Below are 6,779 nucleotides of genomic sequence, written 5' to 3'. Positions count from 1 at the left end.
ATCTTTTATTGTACCCAGGTGTATTTCATTCCTTTCTTTCTTGATCACTGTAATTTTGTGTGAATTGGTGTTTGCGGTTTCAGAGGTTGTTATGAAAATTGTGTGGTATTTGCCAAAGGTGGTGTGTGTTCTTGAAGGTTTCAAGATCACCACTTTGGTGTGTTGTTTGTAATCAATGTTGATTACTTAGTGAATTCTCAGTGGTACTGGATGTAACTCTTGGAAAGGAGTGAACCAGTATAAACATTTTTCTGTGAATCTTTCTTTCCTTTCACTCTTTAAACTGCTTTAGCTTTGATTTTATAAACTGTTGATATAAAAAATCGATTGTTTCGCAAAAACAACCGATTGATTTTATGCAATCAAATTAAAGATAGTTTTCTAATTGGCTGAACTGATTTCTAATTGATTGATTTTTCATTGTCTTTCAATCTACCTTCAATATTTGCAAAAATCTTTCATAAACAATCCATCCCCTCTTGTTTAAGGCTTACATTTCTAACAGGCATTTGACGAGCTCTCCATTATAACGAAAAATCAAAAGACAAGAAACAAACAAGATTAAAGGAAGAGAGAAATAAGGGAAAAAAAACCAAAAGGACAATAGAAGTAGAACGGGTTTAACACGCAAGAAGACAAAACAAGAGAAGATACACATAAGGGGAGATAACTTTGAATCTTGTATTTTGTATATATTGTTCTACTTTTCCAGGAGAGAGAAAAGTCTATTAAATAGGCAAGATTTATAAAATGTAACCGTTTAGGAAACTACCCAACCGTATTTTGTATATATTGTTCTACTTTTCCAGGAGAGAGAAAAGTCTATTAAATAGGGTGTTTGGTTAACCGAGTTGGATTACCCATATGGTAGTTTGTAAGTGTAGTGTGCAAAGTTGTTAAAATTGTTTTTATAAGGATTGAAACACCGTTCATTTTACTTAATTTAATTTTATTTTGATAAAAGAATAAACATTCTTACATTTAGATAAGACTAGTGCTATTAAACATTTAGAATCAAAACAACTATTTTTATTTGTAGAATTCAATTATAAGCAATGCTATATTATTTATCCAATATTGTTACATTGTATTTCTCTCAAATTAAAGCACAGAGTGAATAATTTCATAATGGCCTGTGACCATCTCTAAGTGAATTGAAGAAGATTCTTCATTCCTGAAAAATCCATAAAAAACTTGTTAGTATTTTTATTCTCTCTTAATTTCTTATACTATAAACTAAATTTACTTCTCACACAAGTTATTCACTTGCACAATATATTACCCACAACAAGTGTGCATGTCCAAATAGAGAAATAGAACAAATAAATAAATAGAAAAACATATGAAAAGAGTAATAAATTAAATGTAATAAAAAATAAATAAAAACGCATTACAAGTCCTTTTTTTGGTGAAGACAAAAAAGTAATAAATAAATAAAAATTTAAACAAATTAATCGTTCATAAATTGAGTACTTTAGTCGAGTTCTTATGGTACAGGAAACATTCTTTTTCATTTTACTTTTAAAATTAGTAGAATTGAATGAACATTGATGTGTGAATTTGTCTATTAAATTTTATAACAATAACAAATTAAAAACAACTCAATTAGAATAAAATTATTATTGTCAAAGTAAACTTGGAAAGAATATTTATTTAATTAGGGTGGACAATAATAAAATTATTATTGTCAATACATTGGTCTCGATATATATAATATATAAATCAACGTGTTAAATTTTATACATAGAATTCTAGAAAGGAATTAATTAAAAACAAACTAATTACTCATTAATTATAAAGCTACTGAATTCTACTGATTATTTTGATAGGAAATTATTTTTAAAAAATAATATAATTTATATTTGAGTTATAAGTAACATACCTTTGTTGTTATTTATTAGAATTGCTTGGTGGATTTTCCTCAGTCTGGATTGGTGGTTTTGGTGGAGGTGGAGGAGATTCAGTGCTAATAACAAAGAGCTAATAATTTGTTTTGTGAAAAATTAATATATATATATATATATATAATTGATATTTGAGTTATAAGTAACATACCTTTGTTGTTTTATATTGCTTTGTGGATTATTCTCAGTTTGAATTGGTGGTTTTGATGGAGGTGGAGGAGATTCAGTGCTAATAACAAAAGGTTAATAATTTGTTTTATGAAAAATTAATATATATAATTGATATTTGATGTATAAGTAACATACCTTTGTTGTTCCTCAGCTTGAGTTGGTGTTTTTGATGGAGGTGGAGGAGATTGAGTCCTAATAACAAAGAGTTAATAATTTGTTTAAATACAAAAAATAATATATAATTGATATTTAAGTTATTAACAAGTTAAATGAGATTAGAATTTTTTGACACATTCTTCTGGATTTCACTTGGTGGTATGGAGAAGAATAATGAAAATCACTTTGAATCCTATTATAAGTTATAATAATTAATTATTTTGAGTTTAAGTTTACGGTAAAGATAAAGAATATAAAATCAATTTAATTAAGTTCTATTAACTATTCATTATTATTATTTTTCTCTCATTTTAATTAAGTCCTATTAGTTATAATTTTTTTTTTCTATGAAACGGATTAAAATGGATTTTCTGTTTATCCCGCGTTTTTTACTAAGTAAGGCAATTATTGAACTCTATTCCTAATAAAATAAAATAAATATAGTAAATATTTTAAATTATAGACAACAACTTACGTTGGTTTATTCATTTTGTAACACGTTCTCAGTTTGACTGTCTAGTGAAGGCGATGATTGGTGATGAGTATGAGTTGGTGGAGAAATTAATGGGAGTGAGATTATCACTTTCAGCACTGTATAAAAAAATTGTAACATATCGTTATATAATTCAACAAGAATTTAAAAATAGAAAATACATAAGTTACCAATAATTTTTTGTGATAAAATAGCATCATCACTTGTTTTAAAACATAAATAAAATCTTAATAACAATAAAATGTATCTTTTAATGTGCTAACATCTTTGACCCCATCTAGTAAAATCACTGAACAATTTCTGTTTTAAAGCAGTTTTTTATTAATTGAATTAAACTTAAAATTTATTTTTAAAAATTATAAATAAAAATATGACTAGTAATTTTTTACCTTATGACAGAAGTGGGAAAATGGACATTACAGAAAGAAGGAACTCTTGAAAAGCCATTTTAGAAAAATGATCTGAAGTTGTTGTTGTTGTTTGAGTGTGATTGTTGTGGAGAACTGAAATGAAGTGATATTTATAGAGATGATAGGATGCACTGGTGCTGGTATGCTAAATTATTATATTAACTAAATTATTTATTATTTTAAAAATTTAAAAATATAAATTTTATTATTAATAAACAAATTTTAAATTAATATCTAGTTAGTTATTAAGATTTTAATTAGTACTATCAATCTAAAAATTATTTATTAATAATAAAAATGATTTTAAATATCAATATTTTTAAATTTTTAAAATAATATTTAATTTAATTAGTATAATAATAATTATTTTATTTTTTTTAAATAGTTTTTTTTAATGATTTTTTTTAGGAATTAATTTTTATTTAATAATTTTATTATTGTAGTGATAGTCACTTTTATTTCTATTTATCTTTTATTACATAGTTTTAATGAGTCAAGTTCCATTCTTTTCAAAGGTTTGAGCTCGTATCACTTTCCATGAACTATTTACTAAGAATGACAGTGGTTGACTATGAATGTGTTGATATATCATAATCCTTCTACTACATCATTGCCAGCGTCTCTTATTCTGTCATGTATATAGCCAAGTAATGTCAACACATACTTTTATAATGGTGTTTTATTCTTTATTGGTAGTTGGAAAGGGTTGAATATTTTCATCAATGCTAAGGGAAACTATGATTAGAAAAATTGTACTCGTTGTTATGTCTAAGATAATTATTTATTACATGATCTAAAACAATGCCTTTTCTCTAATAATAATTGTACTGGCTAGACCTCAAATGTTGGTATTAGAGATCGACATTAGACATCAACATCAGAGGTAGACATCGAACATCGGTGGTCTGACAGCAATAATAGGTCACATAAGCTGGGCCCCAGAAATAATACAAGTTAACACCCAGATATCAGAAAGACCCAAGTCATGAGAGGGTTCATGCATGTGGTGTGTATAGTACGTTCAGGTCCAGCACAAGTAAATAATCCTTGGAGGCGGTAAGGCCCGTAAGGGTTAGGGTTTCCAAGGAAAGACTGCATTCAAGACACGTGAATACTCAGGGCACCCATAGAACAGATGGCCTCGCAACGCTGGTGCATGAGTTGGTACCCTAGCGGCCATATTGTCAAGATGATGCACTCCAAAAGAGGCAAGTCCTGTGCACAGGCTGCGCTAAGCTTGTGCAACGTGTCACAAAATGCCTCACCAATAACCCTAATTCCACTTAAGGAAAGATCCTCGTGGGACAGAGAATTGACCTAGATACAACCTATATAAAAGGGTGGTAAGAACCCTAGAAAGGTCGTCGTTTCTAAGACTGAAACTACTTTACATACTTACTATTTCTTAACCGAGTACTGACTTGATCGTCGGAGTGCAATCAACAAGTAGGACCCTCTCTATTTCAACGGAGCCACTCTCAACCATCCAAGGAGAGAGCAAAAACTACCAGGAAATAGGTGGAGTCACCATTTGCCTTTGAGGTCAACGACGACTGAATCAACCAGCGAGAAGAATAATATAAGAGAACACAAAAAAAAAATGTAGTATTATTATAAGCTATGATTTTACATTTAGTTGTGAAAAACAAGTAAAAAGTGTTATTTTTTTTTATCTCAAATAATTATATATAGTTTATTAGTTACTATTAATCTTACTTAACAATTATTTAATCATTAAATAAAAATTAATTTTGGAAACAAAAATAATTAGTTACTATATTAACTAAATTAGATATTATTTTATAATTTAAAAAAATTATTGATTTTTAAAGTAATTTTTATTATTAATAAAAAAATTATAAATTAATTTTTAAATTATTATATGATTTACTAACATAAAAATCTTGATAATAAAGGTAAGTAATTGGGTCTTTAATGCATTTCCCAACACATCTTTAGTTAGTTAGCTATTAAAATGTATTTGTTATGCAAAAAACTACATATATAAAGAATCATTACACTCAATCTTCATCTTTATTCATACCATCGTTATCCATCTTCAAATTGTACTTATGTCTTCATAATAAAATCATTTTATTATGAATGAGTCAATTGTTTCACGGAGAATGATATCCAACAAAATTATGAAACAAAATAGTAAGTTCCATAACTCTTATTTATTCAAGTAGACAAGTTTCATTAAATTACCCTTTTATGATCTAAACACCCTTTTCCAACTTGATATTATACATTTCAATAATTTAACACTACACTTAAATTACCCTTTTATGATCCAAACACCCTTTTCCAACTTGATATTATTCTTTTCAATAATTCAACATGCAATTAGAATTCAAACCAATTGCTCATTTTCATGCATGTTAATTTTAATTATTTATTTTGTTTTGAAATAAAAGTAACTTAAGTTTTTTTTTTATAATTTTGTAATATTAACACAATCTAAGTTGATTATTAGAGGACGCATAGATTGTATTTAATCTTTGATATTCTTCTTCTACAAATTAACTTTTTGGTGTTTTTTTAATTGAAACAAAATTGAAAAATGCAACTAATTGGAAAAACACAAAAATAGAAGATAATGAAAAGTCAATTTATAAATTCAAGACCCATATTCTTTATCATAGTTGTCAAAAGATTCAGATTAATAATTATCCATATCAATTAATTAATTAATTCAATCGATATACATGATTAAACTAGAAATATGAATCAAATCAAATATCATTGAGTCTAATTCATATAGATATCAAATCAAGATTTAGTAGATTCCTAATTTCATTTCTAAAATATAAAAAATAAAGTGCAAATATGAAATTAGAAAATAAGAAAAACACACTCGAATTATATGCTCTTGATTATGTAAATTGAACCTTAAGAATTAGATTCCATTGATAAAGAACAAAGAACATGAAGGAAAAGGGAAGAGGAAAAGACAATTCAAAAATAAGAGAAAAGGAGAACAAAACATAATTTTTGAAACTGAAAAACTGAACAAAATGTTTTTTCCCTTTATGTTTAGACACATTTAGACTATATATATAATTTTATAATCAACTATAAATATGGGCATAAATGTGAGATTTAATAGGTATGTAAGCCCAATTATAAAAGTCTACGATAAAACAGGAAAATTGAATTTGCATAAGTTATAAAAAAAAAAATTCAACATATTTACCTTAACTTCTCAAACTTAATGAAAATAGTATAAGACTCAAAATCTAACAAATCATATGTCCATTTTGAAGTCCAAAAAATGTAGAATCCAATGCAACTACAATAAGAAAAAAACTAACTACAAAAAATTTGAAGGCTAAAAATGAGCAAAGGGTATATTAACTAAAAATATAAAATTAAAGTGATTATGTGCATTGAACTCAAATTAATGTTATTGTTCAAATTGTAATAAAATGAATATTCCATTCACATAATTAGGTTTTCTAGTAGGAGATGAGTCACTTTTAAAACAACTTGATTCATAAGGTTAAAAAAAAATAGTTAAGTGAAAAGCAAAATATGTAAGTTTTAATGGTAGGATTACATTCCTAAAATGTACTATTACATCAATACAAACTGACTTTCTCTCATTCTGCATGTCGTATACGTTCACAACAAAAGAATAATTAG

General features: G+C 26.6%; 1 long non-coding RNA gene across 3 annotated transcripts; it reads right to left on the bottom strand.

The window, feature by feature from the left end:
* Window positions 1–1,010: 1,010 nt before the first annotated feature.
* LOC150023316 (uncharacterized) lies at window positions 1,011–3,219 on the bottom strand. Of its 3 annotated transcripts, none has more exons than XR_016517744.1 (6): window positions 3,114–3,219; window positions 2,707–2,822; window positions 2,211–2,267; window positions 2,056–2,133; window positions 1,883–1,980; window positions 1,011–1,174 (listed from the first exon to the last, which is right to left on the bottom strand). It is a non-coding gene; the product is annotated as an uncharacterized LOC150023316 (long non-coding RNA). The 3 variants fall into 3 exon arrangements; XR_016517745.1 differs by having other exon boundaries at window positions 1,883–1,966; XR_016517746.1 differs by lacking the exon at window positions 2,707–2,822 and having other exon boundaries at window positions 3,114–3,216.
* Window positions 3,220–6,779: the final 3,560 nt, after the last annotated feature.

Source organism: Phaseolus vulgaris, chromosome 11 (assembly GCF_051622355.1).
Source record: "Phaseolus vulgaris cultivar YP4 chromosome 11, ASM5162235v1, whole genome shotgun sequence".
NCBI lineage: Eukaryota > Viridiplantae > Streptophyta > Magnoliopsida > Fabales > Fabaceae > Phaseolus > Phaseolus vulgaris.
Note: the sequence above shows the minus strand (reverse complement) of the source record. Positions and strands in the feature narration are given on the sequence as shown.